The sequence below is a fragment of the Syngnathoides biaculeatus genome, chromosome 9 (genome assembly GCF_019802595.1).
Source record: "Syngnathoides biaculeatus isolate LvHL_M chromosome 9, ASM1980259v1, whole genome shotgun sequence".
Taxonomy (NCBI): domain Eukaryota; kingdom Metazoa; phylum Chordata; class Actinopteri; order Syngnathiformes; family Syngnathidae; genus Syngnathoides; species Syngnathoides biaculeatus.
In genome coordinates, this window is record NC_084648.1 from 28,468,078 (window position 1) to 28,490,815 (window position 22,738).

A 22,738-nucleotide genomic window follows, 5' to 3' on the forward strand; every position below is an offset into this window, starting at 1 on the left:
ATCGAGTGATGAGACTAAAATTTGAAATTGAGGGTGTTACGTATAATGTGGTTAGCGGCTATGCCCCACAGGTAGGATGTGACCTAGAGTTGAAAGAAAAATTCTGGAAGGAACTAGATGAAGTAGTTCTGAGCATCCCAGACAGCGAGAGAGTTGTGATTGGTGCAGATTGTAATGGACATATTGGAAAAGGAAACAGGGGCGATGAAGAAGTGATGGGTAAGTACGGCATCCAGGAAAGGAACTTTGGGGGACAGATGGTGGTGGACTTTGCAAAAAGAATGGAGATGGCTGTAGTGAACACTTATTTCCAGAAGAGGGAGGAACATATAGTGACCTACAAGAGCGGAGGTAGAAGCACGCAGGTGGATTATATTTTGTGCAGACGATGTAATCTGAAGGAGATTACTGACTGTAAAGTAGTGATAGGGGAGAGTGTAGCTCGACAGCATAGGATAGTGGTGTGTAGGACGACTCTGGTGGTGGGTAGGAAGATTAAGAAGACAAAGGTAGAGCAAAGAACCATGTGGTGGAAGCTGAGAAAGGAAGAATGTTGTGCGGCCTTTTTGGAAAGAGGTGAGACAGGCTCTCGATGGACAGCAGAAGCTCCCGGAAGACTGGACTACGACAGCCAAGGTAATCAGAGAGACAGGCAGGAGAGTACTTGGTGTGTCTTCTGGTAGGAAAGGGGAGAAGGAGACTTGGTGGTGGAACCCCAAAATACAGGGAGTCATACAAGGAAAAAGATTAGCGAAGAAGAAGTGGGACACTGAGAGGACCGAAGAGAGACGAAAGGAGTACATTGAGATCCGACGTAGGGCAAAGTTAGAGGTGGCAAAGGCTAAACAAGAGGCATGAAGACATGGAGGGATAGAGATGGGAAGGATGTGCAGCAGGTCAGGGTGATTAAGGATAGAGATGGAAATGTGTTGACTGGTGCCGGAAGTGTGCTAAATAGATGGAAAGAATACTTTGAGAAGTTGATGAATGAAGAAAATGAGAGAGAAGGAAGAGTTGAAGAGGCAAGTGTGAAGGACCAGGAAGTGGCAAGGATTACCAAGAGGGAAGTCAGAAAGGCACTACAAAGGATGAAAAATGGAAAGGCAGTTGGTCCTGGTGATATACCGGTAGATGTATGGAAGCAATTTGGAGAGATGGCTGTGGAGTTTTTGACCAACTTATTCAACAGAATACTAGCGGGTGAAAAGATGCCTGAAGAATGGAGGAAAAGTGTTCTAGTTCCCATTTTTAAGAACAAAGGGATGTTCAAAGATGTGGGAACTATAGAGGAATAAAGTTGATGAGCCACACAATGAAGTTATGGGAAAGAGTAGTGGAGGCTAGACTCAGGACAGAAGTAAGTATCTGCGAGCAACAGTATGGTTTCATCCCTAGAAAGAGTACCACAGATGCATTATTTGCCTTGAAGATGCTAGTGGAAAAGTACAGAGAAGGTCAGAAGGAGCTACATTGTGTCTTTGTGGATCTAGAGAAGGCCCATGACAGAGTACCAAGAGAGGAACTGTGGTACTGCATGCGTAAGTCTGGTGTGGCAGAGAAGTATGTTAAAATAGTACAGGACATGTATGATGGCAGCAGAACAATGGTAAGGTGTGCCTTAGGTGTGACAGAGGAATTTAAGGAGGAGGTGGGACTGCATCAGGGATCAGCTCTGAGCCCCTTCCTGTTTGCAGTGGTAATGGATAGGATGACAGATGAGGTTAGACTGGAATCCCCTTGGACCATGATGTTCGCAGATGATATTGTGATCTGCAGTGAAAGCAGGGAGCATGCAGAGGAACAATTAGAAAGATGGAAATGAGAGGAATGAAGATTAGCCGAAGTAAAACAGAATATATGTGCGTGAATGAGAAAAGTGGAGGGGGAAGAGTGAGGCTACAGGGAGAAGAGATAGCGAGGGTGGACGACTTCAAATATTTAGGGTCAAAAATCCAGAGCAATGGTGAGTGTGGTAAGGAAGTGAAGAAACAGGTCCAAGCAGGTTGGAACAGCTGGCAAAAGGTGTCTGGTGTGTTATGTGACAGAAGAGTGTCTGCGAGGATGAAGGGCAAAGTTTACAAAACAGTGGTGAGGGCGGCCATGATGTACGGATTAGAGACCGTGGCACTGAAGAAACAACAGGAAGCAGAACTGGAGGTGGCAGAAATGAAGATGCTGAGGTTCTCGCTCGGAGTGACCAGGTTGGATAGGATTAGAAATGAGCTCACTAGAGGGAGAGCCAAAGTTGAATGTTTTGGAGACAAGATTCGAGAGAGCAGACTTCGATGGTTTGGACATGTTGAGAGGTGACAGAGTGAGTATATTGGCAGAAGGATGCTGAGGATGGAGCCGTCAGGCAAAAGAGCGAGAGGAAGACCAAAGAGAAGGTTTATGGATGTGGTGAGGGAAGACATAAGGGCAGTTGGGGTTAGAGAGGAAGATGCAGAAGATAGGCTAAGATGGCAAAAGATGACACGCTGTGGCGCCCCCTCACGGGACAAGCCGAAAGGAAAAGAAGAAGAAGGCTGTAGAAGTAGGATGGGAGCCTGTTAAAGGCTTTACTAAGCTGTACCTCAGAAACACGAGAACGGATCTAGATTTTCTTTTTTTTTTTTTCCAGGGAACAACCAAAAATACCTGAATGTGAAATTGTACGTAATAGTCGGATTTTTTTTTAATTGACTATATTAATTTATAATTTCATCCTCAATCTTAAAATAGTGAGAGAATGCTGCACATTCAAGCTCACGGGGATGGTGAAGTGACTTATTGATGCAGGAACTGGTTGACACAAATCAACCTCGTCGCTTCCTGGAATGAATACAGTAATGCTTACTTTACAAAGCAGTTACCATATAAGTGCATCAAATTACTTTTCCACAAGGACAGATCTGAAATAATCCAAATGAGTCAAACCTTGATTTGATCATTTGATTCGACTTCGATCTTATATCAACCTGTTTTTACTTTGAAGAAAAAACATGGCGTTTTTCAACCCGATTGACCCTGAATACAAAGTGATCCAAATTATTATCCATTGCTGCCATCTAGTGTTTTTCTGTTGTCAATGAGGTAACAGGAAGGACACCGGAATTTAATATCCAGTGCATGAGATGGTTGGTCTCTGCCAATTGATTGAAATGGTGCTGGTTTTCTCGAGTTAATTACATCAATACCTTGTTGAAACATCCTGTAAAGGTTACTTTAAAAAGTGCAGATCACTGGGAACTATATTGCTGTCTAGTTTCTTTCAGGCAAAATTGTTTGATGCATCAGCATTTCTTCTAAAACATACTCCTGAGATTGAAGGGCTGCCATATGCTGTATATTAGTGAATATTTTAGCAGCAGATGATTACATTTCCTCATGATGTAGAAATATGTCTGTTTGTGTTGGTATTTAGTACTGTTTTGATCTACAGTAGGCTGACTAAAACTTTGCGTAGTGGTTAACAAATTGCATCACAATCCTGCATTTGATAGTTACAATTTTTGCTCAGGCCCTTCCTGTGTACTTTCTCTGTGCTTATCTTGATTTTTTTTTCCGTGGTACTCTAGCCTTCTCCCACGTCCCAACAATATGCATATTTGGTTAATTTAAGATTCTAAATTTTCCGTAGTTGTGAATGTGGGTGTGAATGGGGTTGAGTTGTGGATGTTTATTGACCATTTAACAGTGTAACCTTTTGCTTAGCCAAAGTGAGCTGGCATACACTTTAACTCAACCGAAACGCTGATGAGGGAAAAGCAGAATACGAAGAGTGATGGATTGCTGAATAAAAATCAATCTTTCTCAACAGGACTCAGTCGTTTCAAAATATTTACAATCAAGTGGCACATCCTGTCTGTAAATAATGTCAACACTCTTTGGTCTCACTGTAACTAACATAAAAACATAATTTAAAAAATGACGAGCAAAATATTTGTGGAGTTTTGATGATCACAAAGGCAAAATGTCAACAGAAGTGTTGTATGTGATAACATGCGTGATACTTTAAAATTAACATTTTGTACACCTTATCAGGTATGCACCCCCCTCCAAAAATATTGGAATTGCAAGGCCAATTAATTCCCTTGTTTTTGTGTATTCTGAAGACTTAGGTTTCAAATCAAAAGATGTATATGAGATAAAGGTTCAGAATTCCAGATTTGATTTGTTTTTACATTTAGATGTGTTAAATAAGTCAGGATAGAGCACCATTTGTTTGAATCCACACACTTTTTAAGTGAGCAAAATTATTGAAACATGTGACTAATGGGTGTTTCTTGTTGTTCTACTTTTAAATTGCTTAAGCATTAGATAGTTTTTGTTTTGGCTTGGGGTTTCACCTGTGAAAACTGCATTTTATGTTAAGTAAACATGAACACCAAAGAGCCGTCTATGGGAGAAAATCAGCACAGTTTGGAGCTGAAAGAACAAGGGAAAATCTATCAGAGCTGTTGCACAAACATTGAAGATGCAGATACAACTATTTGGTATTTTCTGGAAATTAAAAAAAGAAAATACTCTTGTACTGACCAGAACACATCAAACAGGTCAGCCAAGCTGTTGATGACAGAAACATTGAGAGTTATGAAGAAACACCCAAAGACAACAGTCAGTGACATCACTCCCAACCTACACAGTGCAAAAGGAAACGTATCACAATCCACTGTTCTAGGAAGACTTAGAGAGATTAAATATACTGGCCATACCACAAGATCCAAACCACTCACCAGCAAAAGAATTGGAAGGCCAAGTTGGACTTCATAAAGAAGTGCAGAGATGAGGCACAAAGGTTTTGGAACTAAGTCTGATGAGAATCAGATTATCTTCTGCCAAAAGGCTGGAAAGGCCAAAGTATGGAGAAAGAAAGGATCTGATTATGATCCAAAACACACAAGCTTGTCTGCGAAGCATGTTCGAGATAATGTCACGGCTTGGCCTTACATGGCTGCTTCTGGAGCAGGCTCAATCATCTCTGTTGATGTAACTCAGGATGGTAGCAGCAGAATGAATTGTGTAGTCTAGAAAACCATTTTGTCTGGAAATTTAAAGAAAAATCTATCCAAGCCAATCACGAGAAGCTTCATCATGCAACAAGATGATGAACTAAAACACACTCCCAAGACAACAAAGGACTTCATCAAGGGGGAAAGTGAAAAAAGAATAGAGCATTCTGAAAAGGAGAAGGAATGGAGAAACCTCCAGAAAGAACTGAGAAAGTGAAAGAGGGTGAATCCAAGAGTCTGGTGAAGTCCGTGGGCTTCAATCTTGATGCAGTTTTTGCAAGTAAGGGATAAGCCACCATATATTTAATATTTACTTGAAGTTAATTTAATAATGTCAGAATACTTTTTGCTCACCTGAAAAGTGAGTAGGTAGAAAAAAGTGCTTTCTCGAGTTAACATTGACACGTAAATACTAGACTACGGCAATTTCATTGGCGAGATCTGTATCGGACGGACGATCATGAGCATTTTATGATGATAGGTTGATTACCTTTATTGTCATAATTCGCCAATCCAATCTATGACGTCATTCATCGATTCCACAAAAGTAATTTTCTCTGCGTCGCCCTCATGCTCATTATAGTTGAATATAAAAGAAAGTTTTGATTTTGTTTTTACCACTCTCGCAGCTGTTGACGTAGAAATGTAAATATCTGACGGGCAATAAAGTTATTGGGAAAAAAATGTCAGCTGGATGGGAGAGATCAAACGGCTGAGATACAACAGGTAATGTGTGGATCAGACTTCAAAATAATTTGGTCTTTCACAATTGGACTGTCAGACTACAGAAATAAAATCCTGTCCAATTACGTAACACTGTTGCATTCTGTTTTTTACAATCATTGGGCTTTATCTTGTCAATGCAAATGGGAATGAATACTCTTGTTACCGAGGCAACTACACGTGTTGACTGTATTATAAATGGAAAATGGGTGGGTGGGTGGTTGGGGGAGGTTGTGTTGGTAGTCACTGGTGCTCACGGCAGGAGGGGGCGTTCGTGTAAGGCTTGCTTGTGGTATGTTCACATAGTTTTAATATGATATGCCTTGCAAGCAAGCAATGAAAGGATACATAGCCTAGCAAGCTAGGCTCGTGGTTGTATGTAAACATGCTGCTGTTGTGTTGAACAGATGACCAGAACAGAGCAGCGCATTCCAACCTTTTCGGAACATAGGCACATAGTTTACAATTGAAAACTTTTATGACACACCAACAAACAAAACTGTCACAAAAAGTATATGTTAATTGCTGTATGTAGTGACTGCAATCTAATCGAGGACCATTAATTTGTTTGGCCTCACTGGCATAAATAGATGAACAAAGGTACATAATTTATTGTAATTACATATTTTTTGAACAGTTAAGTACACAAATACTGTATATACAGTAGATGAACAAGTGATTTAAATAGACTCATTGCTCCATCTTGTGATTGTGATCGGTTATTCTTTTCAAACTGGCTGATCGGCCCCAAAATCTAGATAATCAAAAGTCTATTGAAACCCATGAAGTAAAACTGGAATTCGGAACTTGTCTCATCATCTTTTGATCTGAGAAAAAAATGTATTCAGTATGCAACAAAAGGAGGAGACGTTATATATCATAAGGCGATTACAATTTTTAATTTCAAAGTATGATGCATGTTGTCACGCTTCCGATGACAGTTTGCCTCTGTGTTCATCAAAAAGATAAACGCATTTTGCTTGTATTTTTATGTTCATTAGTTTTTCAGTGTTGACATTATTTAATGCATTGCTGCAGGATTTCATTCAGGTTTTACAATAACAGCAGCATGGAGCAAACTAACTTTTCATTTTACATTATTTCCTCATGATAAAAGTTCTGAAATTAGATCAACTTGAAAGTCAACCAAAATTTGGAATGAATTATGTTAGACCTCTATAATGTTTGAGAACATTCTTGTGTAACTGAATATCCTAACATTTTAAATCAACAGATTGCTTGAGAGCAAAATAATTTGAAAAACTGAGATACACTTTGAGGGGATCCTAGTTTAAACCAGGAATCAATAAAACACAAGTTAAATTCCACTATAAAAGCAACCATTTTCTATGTAGGCCCTTTTTAAATATGCGTGTTGTTCTTATGGAATAAAACACTTAATGTACATTATTAGCAATTTGAGAACTCAAACAAAGCCAACGCTAAATTGATGCAAAACTTTTTTCCAATTTTGAAAATACTACCCCCCCAATGTGCCCCTTTGTAGCCTGTAGAAGCATTGTGACCACTTTATTATTATTTGCCTTTTTATTGTTTCTTTCTTCATAATTTAAAATTACAATCCCTTGTGTTCATTGTTAAAAAGATCAGGTGGACACCATATATTTTATTTCCACAGCTGTGAAGATGCACGGAAAAACTATTCAATTAATTTTTGAATTGTGGTTAAAAAACAGGAAAAAAAAACAGTTTTTATATCAGATGTAGTTTTTCCTCTCCCAAGGCCATGGCCTTTAATCATCACATCAGCTCATTTTTTCCATGTAAAACAGTTTAGCTTTTAGAACAGCAAAAGACCTGCATAATTTGATTCAGTTGACAGGCAGACAGTCAGCAATTAAATGAGACAAATTGCCCTTTACTTAGCCCTCTATGCCTGCCTGTAGCTGGTGCATGTCTAATTCCCAACTTACAACAGGGACATGACACAGACTGTGGTCAGATGCTCTTAGAATAGTAATAACTTGATACGGGAAGCCGTGACTCAAAGCTCTTCCAATTGGTTCTTTATGCTTATGCACACCAGGGAGCCGCATATGTAAAGATGTGTGCACAGATGATTATTTCAGACAATATCGCAAGGAGGGACTCGGGTGATCGTCCAAATAATCCTACAATACAGCATCAAGCACCTATTTGCCCATGTTCAAGTTATACTGTAGGTCACGCTTATTAGGGAAATATAGTATTACTCTCACAGTAAACAATAATTCATTCATTTCATAGTCAAAATGACGGAACATATGGTTCCTCTCATCTATTGTGAAAGTGTGTGTGCACTGTTCTTGCAGTCCGGATACTCAACAATCACAAATAAGTCAGCGGGAATATAAATGGCTGTTCTCTGTGCTCTTTAATTAGGGGTAGAAAATATCCTGAGGACTCACTCGACCCTGTTTTTCCATCACAGCTAACACCGTCGCGGTCACAATTTTTATTTTATTTTTTCGTATTTATCCTTGGCAGCATAGAAATGTGTATGTGCTGAAATGCAGTACCTCCTATATAATTGATGGCAGAACTGTGAGTTGTAGTAATGGTTCATTCTGAGGTTTTAGGTTTTGAATCTCGACTTCAGCTTCGTGTACAGGTTCTCCCTGTGCTTCTGTGGCTTTTCACGAGCATCCTCCTAAATTTAAAAAAAAACACGCACAGTTTAATTTAATATATTGTTTCCTTTTTTTATTCTATACATTAGTTTGGGCCCGCTAGAAATGGAACTGCACCCCTGATTATAAATCAAACTACCCACATCTGCAGGTAAATTATTCCTCATTTAGTCACACAATTACACATTATCAAATTTGTACCAAACATTACAGCTAAGTCATTGTCAAATGATTTACTCTCTATGCGTTGAGATAAAGTCTCTTGTGTAGACTGAAATGCGAGAGCTAACCAGAATGGAGCTCTGCTGTATATATTGTCATTTGACACTGTTATCACAGGTCGAACGGAACAAGGACTGTGATTGCGCAAACTTTGTATGCATTCTTTTAAACATTATTTTAGACATTATTATTTTTAACTTGTGACATACATTAAATTTTTATAGACTTGCTCATGCAAGGCTCAATGTGTATTGATTGTGACCTTCCATCACTTACACTTTAACCTGCTACTTTTTAGCCCATGAGTACAAAGCTTAAAAACATTATTTGTAATACGTATTCCTTTTTTTTTTATAATGGCCATCAGCTACAACATTTATGACTCAGCTGCTAGGAACGTTGCATTACACAAAGGTTATATTATCTTTTTTCATTCGTATGATGTTCAGGTTGTGATTCATGGAGTGAATGGGAACCATATGGATAAAACAAGGTAAAGAGAATCTAGCTCTACATTGAGCTGTGTAACCGTACAGCATTCGCGAATGTGTTTCTCTAAACTCAGCATAGAGGGTAAAGCCCTGTCATATTGGAATAAAGTCTTTATTTAGGAATCTGAGGGGAGACAGATGGAGTTAAAGCCCCCAGGGGTGTGTCGGGGAAAAACAGTGTAGCACACATAGGCATACTTCTTTCTAGGTCGCAGCTCACAACTACTATGTACCAAATCACTTCAAAATATGTTGTGGAAACATAAAATTATTTGTTAAAATATACTTAAAAAATACCGACTTGTGTACTCTTTGGTTGTAGTCTTTTAATCTGCTGCTTTTTGTTTTACTCAGTCTGCAATATAAATGGTTGTAAGGAATGAGCGATATCTTGCAGGTAGGAACGGACTAAAACTCTATTCATCTAGTAACTGCAATGCCCGTGTCTATTATCCAATGAAAAAAATATCTCCAGTCAATTTTGGTTGTGCCAGAAGCAGAAAATAAGTGATACATCTTCTAAAATTCTAGTCTGTTTGCCTCCCCTTTTCCATTGTGCTGCACTGTTTTGCTCGACATTGTTGGAGTGAAAGACAGATGCATAGCCCATTTTGAGCAGAAACAGAGGAAAGACACCACCGGCTCTAATAGTCGAGTTCTATAAAGCATGGTTCTTATTCCTCTGCAGCTGGTATCCTTTATTAGATGAATGAAGATGGAGGTGGTGTTAAATGTAACTGTGATTACATCGAAAATTGATTCCCTTATGCTGAATCCTCTCCACTAGCTAATTACATTTTCTCTGTCCTGAGCAGACTTTCACGATCAGCGTATTCTAATATCTCTTGTTTTTACATCAAGGCCAGGGCCATTGCTGCGCCACGTTTCAGTCACATTTCCCTTTGGTTGAACATTGCAAAGAGAAGTGGTTGCTCAAAGATATGATCCTCTAGTTCAAAATATGGCCAAGAGATGGCACTGTGTTCTTACCTTTGTCAAATCTTCTCTCTGAAGTTCACCACCCTCTTCCTGTCTTTTCCAATTTTATCCCCTTTTCCCTTAAGTCCTTAGAAACAGAGAGTTAAAGCTAGCTCATTCTCAGCTGAGCCAAAGTGCCTGCATCATCTAGCAGTGTTTTGCAGTGTGTGGAGGCTATCTCCTGACTCTGAGATGTATAGAGAGCCTTGAGATGAGATGGCCTATTTTCAGAATTATAGCCGGAATAGATTGACCCCCAGAGATATGCCATCACCCCCCCTCAAGGAAAATCCAGTAGAATTAGCAAACCTGCACGATAACCTTGTCAGTTACACAGTGCAGCACTTATACAATGGTAGATGGTTGCTTTGAGCCTGCAGCAGAAATGAAAGATGAACTGAATGGTTTTATAGAGCCTTTTATTTCCATCTGCTTGTCCTCTAACTTTCTTGCAGTTATCATTTCCAGAGGCATCTGAAGCCAAAAGAGGTGTTTGAAATACTGGAATGTGTTCATATATTTTCCTAAACCATTTGGTCGCATGTTTGTATTTTCATGCAAAACTCTCAGATGTATCCTCAAGCTTTTAGCCACAGTGTACAAGTTTGTCCTCATCCTCATTCCACGTTGGCTAACCGGATTTACGTGCATGCACAATGCAGGGGGTGGATGGCAGACTGCAAACAAACAATGGCTTCACATGTAAATGATTTTTGGGATGCTACATGTATCCAGCTGTGCAGTGACAGGTAATTGGTTCTATTAATGTGAACTGAATGACATGCTGAGATGCTTCTTTATTGTGGCCCGTATGGGGGGGTTGCCATTAAACATCAGACAATAAAGGGAAGGCTTATTAGTTTTCCTCTTACTATCACAGTGGTTGTTGTTGTCTTTTAGTTGTGTTGCTGTTAATCCTGTCTATCACTCACAATGTTTACATTGAGTCAATACTAAGCACAAATAAGTCACAAACACTGGTAGTTTAAAAATGTGTTTTGTCCTTTTGTTCACACACAGTTTGCACTTTTTCCATTTGCTTGGATTAGTTTTATATAGTCTATTTGTTATGTATTATATTAAATGATTGATTATTCATCAACAGTAAAAAACAGAATATATTTTATTTAAGCAGATTATCATTTTGACATACATATGAGCGCTGATTTTATACATAACTGCATGATGTTGACAATATGTACACTATTTTCTCTCATCCCCCACTATATTAAAAGGGGAAATCCAGTGGTTTGCATTAACAATGTATCCAATAGTTCATGTAATATGTACTCTATCTTGACCAACGTGACGTTAAATCCTCTCTCATTTAATCGTGTTTTGAGAAAAATTTTCAGGCGCGCTGCCATTTTTTGGAGTCACATGACCTACGTGGGTGTATGTAATGTGTTACGTGCCGTTCCAAACACTTGATTACATGGGACACCATTTTGCCTTGAACTGATTTCTTGGATTTATCCTCATTTGATGAACAAATAACAGTATTGGTTGATCAGGAAGGCGGAGGAATACAGCGGAGCCGTGAGCTCGCTTCCCCCGCGAAAACTGATTGTTTAGGAGCAGACTTGTTTTGTTTACGTTTCTGAAATAACAATGTAAATGAATGTCCCGACTACACAAAATAAGCGACGTCTTTCAAGATAATTTTTTTTTCTACTCGTAACAAATTTTACGCGCGTGATTTTTCATGCTCAACAGTGCAGATTTGTGAGTGCGATGATGCGCGGGCGGGAACACGCTCGTCAAATGTGAGTGACTGCACCTATATATTTAATAAAGTAAATATGTTCTGTTTGTTGATGTGTGAACCAGCATTAGGGTTGGTTCCATTATCCGTTCTTTCAGCATTCATGTCATTTTCTGATGGGATTCCAATTTCCATTGTTGAGTGCAGATTGAGATGACTTAATTCAACTCGCTATAATTGGGAAACACACACACACACACACACACACACACACAGTGCATAGGGTCTTCATGGTGAGTGTATGCATTGTGAATAGATAGCGGTGAGTGACATTGTCGTATTTTTTTTTTTTGCATGAGACAACCTCAGAGGCAATGGAAATTGCTGTAACAATCTGTACACTCCCAGTAACTCACTCACTCACTCACTCACTCACTCACTCACTCACTCACTCACTCACTCACTCACTCACTCACTCACTCACGTCACACACATTTGTTGAGATTCTATAGTTTTGTGTCAGAATTCAACCATTTAAATTACCATATTTGCAGAAAAAAATGAATACTGTTTGAAGAGATGCACAAACAAATGCTCCAAGTTGTCAAGATGTGCCAAAAACGACAGATCAAGTTCAATACATTAACAGTTTACGTGTCAAATAAAATATAAATAGGACTTTTCAGATGAAATCATGGGAGGTGGCCAGGGGCTAAAGAAACATTGCTTTGTTTATTGTTGTACAGTAATTACCCTTTGCCTCTCTTTTTCTGATACAAATAGAACTGTAGGGGGAAGCTACTAGAGTTGAGTCACTGGTGAACAAGAATCAGAGATCCATACTAGTTTTAATTAGAGCGTGTAGCCTGAAGGCAAATTCGTCACTGCCATCTTTTCTTTAAACTCAGACTGGCGCTTTCAGCCAATGATTATCTCTGTTTGTATAAAACCCCAATTCCAATCAAGTTGAGACGTTGTTGAACAAAAAAAAAAAAACAAATACAATGATATGCAAATCAAGTTCACCCTATTTTTAATTGAATACACAACAAATACAATATATGGACTCTTCAAACTGATTTGACTTTATTGTTTTTAGCAAAAAAATCATTCTTATTCTTTTTCTTTCGGCTTGTCCAGTTAGGGGTCTCCACAGTGTGTCGTCATCTCTGTTCCTCCGCCTGTTCCCTGCTTTCACTGCAGATCACAATATCATCTGCAAACATCATGGTCTAAGGGGAATCCAGTCTAACCTCATCTGTCAGCTTATCCATGACTACTGCAAACAGGAAGGGGCTCAGCGTGGAACCCTGATGCAGTCCCACCTCCAACTTAAATTCTTCTGATACACCAACGGCACATCTCACCACTGTTCTGCTGCCCTCATACATGTCCTGTACTATTCTAACATATTTCTCCCTAACACCAGACTTGCGCATAGGGCTAACCCCAACCTTTATCTAGGTCTACAAAAATGCAATGAAGCTCCTGACCTTCTCTGTACTTTTCCACAAGCATCCTCAAGGCAAACAGTGCATCTGTGGTACTCTTTCTAAGAATGAAACCGTACTGTTGCTCGCAGATGCTTACTTCTGTCCTGAGTCTAGCCTCCACTAATCTTTCCCATAACTTAATTGTGTGGCTCATTATCTTTATTCTTCTGTAGTTTCCACAGTTCGGAACATCGCTTTTGTTCTTAAAAATGAGGACTAGCACACTTTACCTCCATTCTTCAGGCTCTTTCTCTCCCGCTAGTATTCTTTTGAATAAGTTGGTCAAAACTCCACAGCCATTTCACCAAGTCGCTTCCATACCTCCACTGGTATGTCATCGGCACCAACTGTCTTTCCATTATTCATTCTGTTCAGTGCCTTTCTAATTTCTCCCTGACAAATCAATGCCACTTCCCGGTCATTCACAGTTGCCTCTTCTACTCTACCTCGCTCCCATTTTCTTCATTCATTAACTTCTCAAAGTACTATTTTCATCAATTTAGCACACTACTGGCCCCAGTCAACATATTTCCATCGCTATCCTTAATCACCTTTACTTGCTGCACATCCTTCCCATCTCCATCTCCCTATCTGGCCAAACTGTAGAGCTCCTTTTCTCCTTCTTTCGTATCCAACCTGGAGTGCATGTCGTCATATGCCTCTTGTTTAGCCTTCACCACCTCTACCTTTGCCCTACGACACATCTCAATGTATTCCTTATGCCTCTCCTCAGTCCTCTCTGTGTCCCACTTCTTCTTCGCTAATCTCTTACCTTGGATGAGTTCTTGTATTTTGGGGTTCCACCACCAAGTGTCCTTCTCCCCTTTCCTAAAGGAAGACACCCAAGTACTCTCCTGCCTGCCTCTCTGAATACCTTGGCAGTAGTATTCTAGTCTTCTGGGAGCTCTTCCTGTCCATCTAGAGCCTGTCTCACCTCTTTCCGGAAGGCCACACAACATTCTTCCTTTCTCAACTTCCACCACATGATTCTCTTCTCAAGCTTTGTCTTCTTAGTCTTCCTACCCACTACCAGAGTCATCCTACACACCACCATCCTATGCTGTCGAGCTACACTCTCCCCCACCACAACCCTGGCCTTCTGCCTTCTGTTTAAGATGCTACCATCTTGAAGATCGGAAGCAAATAATCATTGATTAAGAATTTTATGGCTGCAACACATTCTCAAAAAGCTGGGACAGCGTCATGTTTACCACTGTGTTAGATCACATTTTCTTTTAACAACATTCAACAAACGCTTGGGAGGCGGGGACGCTAATTGTTCAAGCTTTGTAGATGGAATTCTTTCCCACTCTTGTCTGATATACAACTTGAGCTGTTCAACAGTTCACGTTCTCTGTGGTCGCATTTTCCGCTTTCTTATGCGCTACACATTTTAAATGCACCACACAGGAGGCCAATCTCGTACCCACACTCTTTTAATTCAAAGCCACACTGTTGTCACACGTGTAGAATGTGGTTTGGCATTGTCTGGCTGAAATAAGCAGGGGCGTCCATGAAAAAGATGTTGCTTGGATGTTACTCCAAAAGCTGTATGTACCTTTTAGCATTGATGGTTCCTAAGTAAGTTACCCATGTCATTAGCAGTAACACAGCCCCATACCATCACAGATGCTGACTTTTGAACTTTTCGTTCATAACAGTCAGGGTGGTTCTTTTCATCTTTGGCGTGGAGGACATGGCATCGACAATTTTCAAAAACAATTTAAAATATGGACTCGTCGGACCACAGAACACTTTTCCACTTTGTATCAGTTCATCTTAGATGAGCCCAGGCCCAGAGAAGCAGGCGGCGTATCTGGGTATTGTTGATAAATGGTTTTTTCTTTCCATAGTAGAGATTTAAGTTGCATTTATGGATATCGTGCTGAACTGCATTTACTGACCTTGGTTTTCTCAAGTGTTCCTGACCCCATGTGGTGATGTCCTTTACACATTTATATTTCCTTTTGATGCAGTGGCGCCTGAGGGATCGAAGATCACAGGCACTCAATGTTACAGTTGCACTTGCATTTTACATGTAGTGATTTCTCCAGATTCTCAGAAGCATTGATGATGAAATCCCTAATTCCTTCCACTTGTACATTGAAGAATATTGTCCTCAAACTGTTTGACTTTTTTCTGATGTACTTGTTCACAAAGGGGTGAACCTTGCCCTATATTTGCTTGTGAATGAGGAATTCAGCAACGGTCCTTTTATACTCAATTGTGACACCCACCTGTTCCTAATAAGCTTGAGCACCTGTGGGATGTTTGAAACGGGTGTTACATGAGCTTTCCTCAACTTTCTCAGTCTTTTTTGCCACTTGTCCCAGCTTTTTTGGAAGGTGTTGCAGCCATAGAATTCTAAGTTATGATTATGATTATGTGCTAAGAACAAAGTTTATTCATTTGAATAATCAATGTGTGCATTCAATTAATATACTGTATAAGTTGAACATGATTTGCGAAGCATTATACTGTTTTTATTCATTTAACAACGTTTTTATTTAACAGAACATCCCAACTTTATTTGAATTGTGTTTGTAGATTTAGTCGTGCTAGAATTGATTTACATGTTTATTCAAACCACTTTTGCCTCACAGTTTGGATTCACTTGTCACAATGTAGGCTTTTTTTATTTCTTAATCATAAATATCATTTGCTTTATCATAATAAGACATTCATACAAATGTTGTCTTTTGGGTAAATCATATGAATGTAGAAAACAATGTAAAGAAACTTGGCAAATGATAAAATAGAGACGTAGTACATTGTGTAGGAAAAGTAACCAAACCCAAATCGAGTCTCCAAGCAGACAAGTTGTAATTGTAAAATATACAGAAGCTCGCTAATATCCCCATGTGGCTTCTGGAATGGGAATAAATTATGTTACACAAAGTATGTTGGATCAATCATTAATGCAAAAGGAAAAATTCAGTGGAATTTTGTCATATGTCAATGTTTTGATCACTGTATGGTAATTCTGCAAGACAATACAGTACATATAAAGACATTATTTCTATAGTACTAAATGTCTGGAGCAAGTAATAATTCACTGTTTCTGTCTGCAGGGTGTTTTACAAATACATGTATCGGGCAACTGTCTGAGAAGCTGTTCAAATTCTCACTTGTTTGCCATTTGTAAATAGTTTTGTGTAGGAAAAGTTGGAAACCTGCTTTAAAATGTTAGCCATTATAAAAATAAATAAATAATAAATAAAATCAACTTTAACTGTGGAGACAAAGCTTTAAGTAACATTGATAATGTTCTTCACTGGCAGAAAGGTGTAGTAATAAATTTACTATTGTGAAACATAAAACAATAAAATACCGACATAAATTTCTAACAAGTAATGACACATTTACAAGCTGCATCTAGTCAACCTGTAGCAAGCGCTAAAGATAGTTTTCTGGGACAGTTGAGATGCTGAACATCTGCAAAGGCTTCTATTGTGAATTTGACCATTGCCTGAGAATTGCAATCTCACATGTGTGCGTTTTTTTTTTTCTTTTTTTTGTGGCTAAAGGTTGGCAGTGCCTAGTCACTCGTGGATTGTTTTTGGAGTTAATATGGACAACGTGTCTTCCCATTTAATGAGCTGATGCCTCTCTGAAAATGCCAAATCAGCATTTCTTTGATTCTCGAATGTTTGCAGCAGTGAGATTGACTTCCCTCCTTTTATATGCTTTTTTTATGCCTCACTGACATTTTTTCTTTATCAAATTAGTTCCACTGCATGACCTCTTATCCTTTTTCCGGTCGTTTACAACATATAGCGTGTTTATTGTTGCTGCTTTTGTGTTCATTTCTCTCTCATTTAACCTCAATGGTAACCAAAGGCAAATAAGTCATGGCTCAAGGCTTTAAGCAGTATTATCCTGACTCAGACGAACCTGTGTGAGGTCGTTAGCTGCATAAAGACACCTCTCCACCCCATACAATCAGTAAGACTCAAACTTGTAACAACTCCATATGGCTGGAAAGGGCTACAGAAAAATTGCCGAGCAGCTGAGTGAAAAAAGGTCCACTGTTGGAGTAATCATTAGAAAATGGAAGAAGCTAAACATGATTGTAAATCTCAATCTGAGTGGAGCCTCATGCGAGATATCACCTCGTGGGATCTCAATGATCCTTAGAAAAGTTAGGAATCTGCCCAAGACTACACAACAGGACTTGGTCAATGACCTGAAAAGAGCTGGGACCACCGTTTCCATGGTGACTGTTGGTAATACACTAAGACATCATGGTTTGAAATCATGCATGGCATGGAAGTTACCCCTGCTTAAACCAGCATGTGTCAAGGCTCGTCTTAAGTTTGGCAATAACTATTTGGATGATACAGAGGAGTAATGGGAGAATGTTTTGTGGTCAGATGAGACCAAAATGGAACTTTTTAGTCATAATTCCACTAACCATGTTTGGAGGAAGACGAATGATGAATTCCATCCCAAGAATACCATCTCTACTGTGAAACATGGGGGTGGTACCATCATGCTTTGGTGGTGTTTTTCTGTAAATGGGACAGGACGACTGCACTGAATTAAGGAGACGATGACCGCGGCCATGCATTGTGAGATTTTGGGGAACAACCTCATTCCCTCAGTCAGAACATTGAAGATGGGTTATGGCTGGGTCTTTCAACATGACGACTCACCCAGCCAGGAAAACCAAGGAGTGGCTCCGTAAGAAGCATATCAAGGTATCATATCATGGCCTAGCCAGTCTCCAGACCTAAACCCAATAGAAAATCTTTGGAGGGAGCTGAAACTCTGTCTTTCTCAGCGACAGCCCAGAAACCTGTCTGCTCTAGAAAGGTCTGGGTGGAGGAGTGGGCCAAAATCCCTCCTGCAGTGTGTGCACACCTGGTGGAAAAACTCCAGGAAACGTTTGACCTCTGTAATTGCAAACAAAGGCTACTGTACCAAATATTAACATTGGTTTTCTTAGGTGTTAAAATGCTTATTTGCAGCTGTTATTGCACAAATAAATCATTATAAAGTCATACATTGTGATTTCTGGATTTTTCTTTTTAGATTATCACTCTCACAGTAGACATGCACCTACAATAAAAAATCTCAGACCCCTCCATTATTTCGTTGGAGAACTTGCAATAAAGCATGGTGTTCAAATACTTACTTTCTTCATTGTAAATAATCTGAGCCAGCTCTCCGTTTAAAGGGTTAAAGCTCCCCTTGCTCCCATGGGTTGCACATCGGACAGCAACGGATGATGGGAACTTTGGTAAAGTTGGAATTGTGAGAAATACGCCTAGGCTCTCACAGCCTTTGTGGAGCACCGACCCTACTACCTATGTATATATATATATATACTATATATACTATATATACTACTGAACAGAGTAAAGTAAGTTTCTTTCGGCTTGTCCCTTTCGGGGTCGCCACAGCGTGTCATCTCAGATGAACGCACATATGTTTGGCACAATTTTTACGCCGGATGCCCTTCCTGACGCAACCCTTCTCAGGGAGTGGAGGCCCTAGTGGGATACGAACCCACAACCCCTGGTTTATCAAACCAGTGCTCTAACCACTGAGCTCCTTCCTCACGTTATGTCTGGTTTGCACTTGGAATAACCTAGGTATAAGTCTTTGTTAAGACAGCCAGGGCCTGTTATTGTGTCTAAAGTAAATTAAAAAAAAAAAAAAGTCAATGTAACCTTCAAAAGAGTAGAATTCTTCACGTTCATGCTGATAATGTTATTAAATTTGGTAATATAGACATTACGCCACTAATAACTTAAAAAAAATGAAACAGACATTTTAAATGCTCAAATATCTCAATTTAATCGACGAAGTTTAGCAAAGGCAGAGCAACAATCAATAAGAAAATAAAAGTTTATTAGAAATGAATATGTGAATAAAATATAGAAAATCCCCCCCCAAAAAGAGTAAAGTGTATCCTCAGGAAGAAGGGAAAGAGGAGGGAGAGAAGGGAATACTCACTCTTGATGAAGTACAGAACTTCCAAATTGTTTCATTGAGATGTAAAACACAGATGTTAAAAAAAAGGGAAAAAGTATGGAAAAAAAATTCTTGGTTACATTCAAAGTTACAAAGGTTGAAATCTTATTAAGTTCCAAAGGCATAACATCAATAACTCAGGAATAATCTTAAAATGAGAAATAGATGATTGATTAGGTCAAACATTCCTAAAAGCCAACTAGAATAGAGAATGGGATTCAGGAGCGCAAGATCAAATGGCTAAAATCCTAGGCTAGGCTAATCCCTCCTGATATAAATTAGCACCATTCTTAGTTTTCTTTATCCAATTCATTGCTTCCCTCTAGTTCTTAATCCGTATCACACAAAAAAACAAAAAGAAAAAAGTACAACAGCAGACCTCTGTAGCCCGCTTGTCCTGAGGACCAAAAAGCCCCAATTCCTCATATTTTTTACTTATTTAGTGTTGCACAACGGTGTCGTGCATTACCTCACTGATCACAAGACATCCTAAACAACATCATTGTTTTGCTTAACCATCTGTTTTCTACAGGCTAAAATTCTGTTAGTCATCACCGCATATGTCCTCCCGAGTATGACTGTTTTGCTTAAGCTCTGGCTTTCACTTTACTTATCTAATGAAAACATGTTGACTCAGTAAAAGTTATTCCCTCCCATCATGCCAGCTCATCAATAACTTCATTTTGTTTTACCCCAAATGTGTTCCTCTCGACCTTGTGGATCAAATAATCTCACTGTTAGCAAAGGTAAACTTCGTTGTTAACCGGTGTTTACTTAAAAAATCTATACAATTGTAGAATACTTTCTGAATAGATGTTGAATTAAGTACAGTATATCGATTACAATAAATTAAATTAATTTATTCATTCATTAAAAATGATAAATGATTATCTTTCTACAACATTTTCTCTCACAAGTGTTATGACTATTTATTCAAAACATTGATATAGGCATAATTACTAGGTTTTTTACTTGAATCAAACCTTCTGTCTGTTACAGATGAAATACAGTATTTGCAAATCAGCATAACAGCAAGCATATGATTGTATTGTAAGACTGAATAACATTTTTATTGGTTTCTGTCTACATCTGGTTGTTAGAACGAGGTATTACATTTCTACTCTATATAGCCATCTCACCGTCGAGACTGAGGATTACATTTTTTGGGTCTTTAGTTTTAAGGCAGAACATGTTTTAAGTCAATAACTGATCACAAACATTGCTGGTTTCTGAACATGTATCCAATAAATGATCAAAGTAAAGCAAAGTACATTTATTTTTATAGAGAATTTCATACACGAGGTAACTCAATGCACTTTAGGTCACCTTTAAAGAAAAAAAAAACATATTCCAAGGAGCTAAAATCCTCCAGTATAATTTCTTTACACTGAAATAATGACTTAAAAATAATAGCAACAGCATCACCTTTTTTTTCCCCATTTGGCACTTGTTCATAAAATTAAAATGTGCTAGTGTTACCTCATTTAAAAGGCTATACAGCTACTTTCTGTTAACTACATTTCATTTAATAACAAAAAGTCCAGATCATAGGTTGTAATGATGCCATTAATCAACATTGATTTATCACCCAGTTACCTGACATTAAATAGAGCTAGTTTCTGAGAGATAACTGGAGACAATGGTTTGATAGATTCACATTTTACTGTCACTAAGCTTGAAGTTCTACTTTTTTTATGCCATACTTTTTAAATGAATTTCTTTCCCTGGTAATTACAGGGATCAAAAATGGCTGCTCTCCATAAGAGTCTGAGTCATTCTGTTAAAGACCCTGCATATGTCAGACATATTCACAGAGGATGGGCCTTTTGCGGTGGGCTGTGCATTTCAGGTGAGGGTGGATGGGAGGAGGATCATGGCGTTGTATGGCCTGGAGTCCAACATTGACAATAGTCTTCACCCTATCAATCATACCTAACATTGCATTTAGGATAGTAGAGAGTGCATTTTGCGTCAGACTTGGCTCCAATGAGGCAGGGAGAGGTGTTGAAAATTTAAAGTGCTGGGTCATCTCATTTGTCATTTGCTTCTTTGATTGTTTGTATGACCCCAATGAGTCACTCTGCCTTATCGCCTTATCTCTTGTTCCTCTTACTGTTTGGGGACAACTTCATAGTTTTGTCTTTTAATTGTGTACACATTGTTACCATTTTCTTTTTGGGGCGTTGAATGAAATACATAGTAAACAATGTTGGCAGCCAATACCCTCACTCCTTATCTATTTATACAGAAAGCCTTCTGCCCTGTAAAGATGTCCGCGCTCTCAAAAAGTGGAGAATTTGCCAATGAAACTCACGGATAGTGCAGTACACACTTCGTGTAACCACTTATTTAATTGACGGAGCCTTGAGAAACGTTCATCTCCAAAACTTACAAGTGAGACAGGTCCGCTTATAAAAACCTCAGCATTCAAACATTGTACTTTTGCTAAGAGTTCAATGAAATCTCACTTCCCTACCTCTGATTGCCTGTGTGTGTAACGACAGGTTTTCCAGTTGGGTGCTAATTGGTGAGCTCAAGGATTTTTTTGAGCGATATTAGAAACCATGTCATTAGTAAAACACAGCACTTGAGTGTTTTTCTCACTTCAAAAATGTTTCACATCGTTGACAGCTCTATCATCAATTATTGTTCGTTTTGGGTCCTAATTTTTTTAATTATTATTAATTAATTTTTTAATTTTTTCAATTTCATACCTTTCAGTGATGGTGAGGAATAAACACTCTTGGCCTGGGTCTTGTAAAAGTGGCTCAAATTTATTTGTTAGTCTGTCAATGTTTTTCATTGACTCACCTTTTTTCTTTCTCTTCACTGTATGACTGTCCATTGCCGCTCATTCAGCCTTGATGTGGCCGTAGCGCAGGCCTGTCAGATTCCTTTGTAATTCATGACTGTTGTGACCTCCCTTTTAGATGTCCCATGTCTTTGGGCTTTGCTCCCAATGATTTGCAGGGATAATTGTTGGATAATCCATTATTGATTTCACAGTCCACATTTGTCCTCGTTGTTGAGCTAAATGGCTATTTGTTAGCACCTCTCTGTGCACCATTTTTAGACATTGTTAGAGTGGTTTTATTTCCCGACTGTCCATTTGTATCCACATACACATCAAGATGGTGGATCTTCATTTCTCGAATAGACACCCTCTGCTGTAGTCCATTATAATCTTGAATTGAAAAGGGAGACATATTGACAGCTAATCTTGTTGCAACCCCAGGCTTGTCTTAACTGGCATGAAGCTCTCACGTAATGGTGAGAGAGTATTGGAAAATATTGAAATATGGCAACAACCATGGCTAGTTAGCTCATTCGGCCACGTACTTCAAAACTGTTAATGTTTAGATAAAAAATTGTTAACGTTAAATGTTAAATTGAACGAACACAAGAAACCGTCCAAAAAGTTCTAAATGATATACAAACACTCCTATGTAGGTGGATAAATCCTATATTTGGCGATCAATTTTTGTGCCGGTCAACAGAATCTGGGTGAAGGATCAGTGAGCTCACC

General features: G+C 38.9%; 1 protein-coding gene across 3 annotated transcripts in view; it reads left to right on the forward strand.

The window, feature by feature from the left end:
• The window catches only part of ctnna2 (catenin (cadherin-associated protein), alpha 2), a 385,655-nt gene that overhangs the window by 53,941 nt on the left and 308,976 nt on the right, over positions 1 to 22,738 (forward strand). The gene's annotated exons all lie outside the window — the stretch shown is intronic.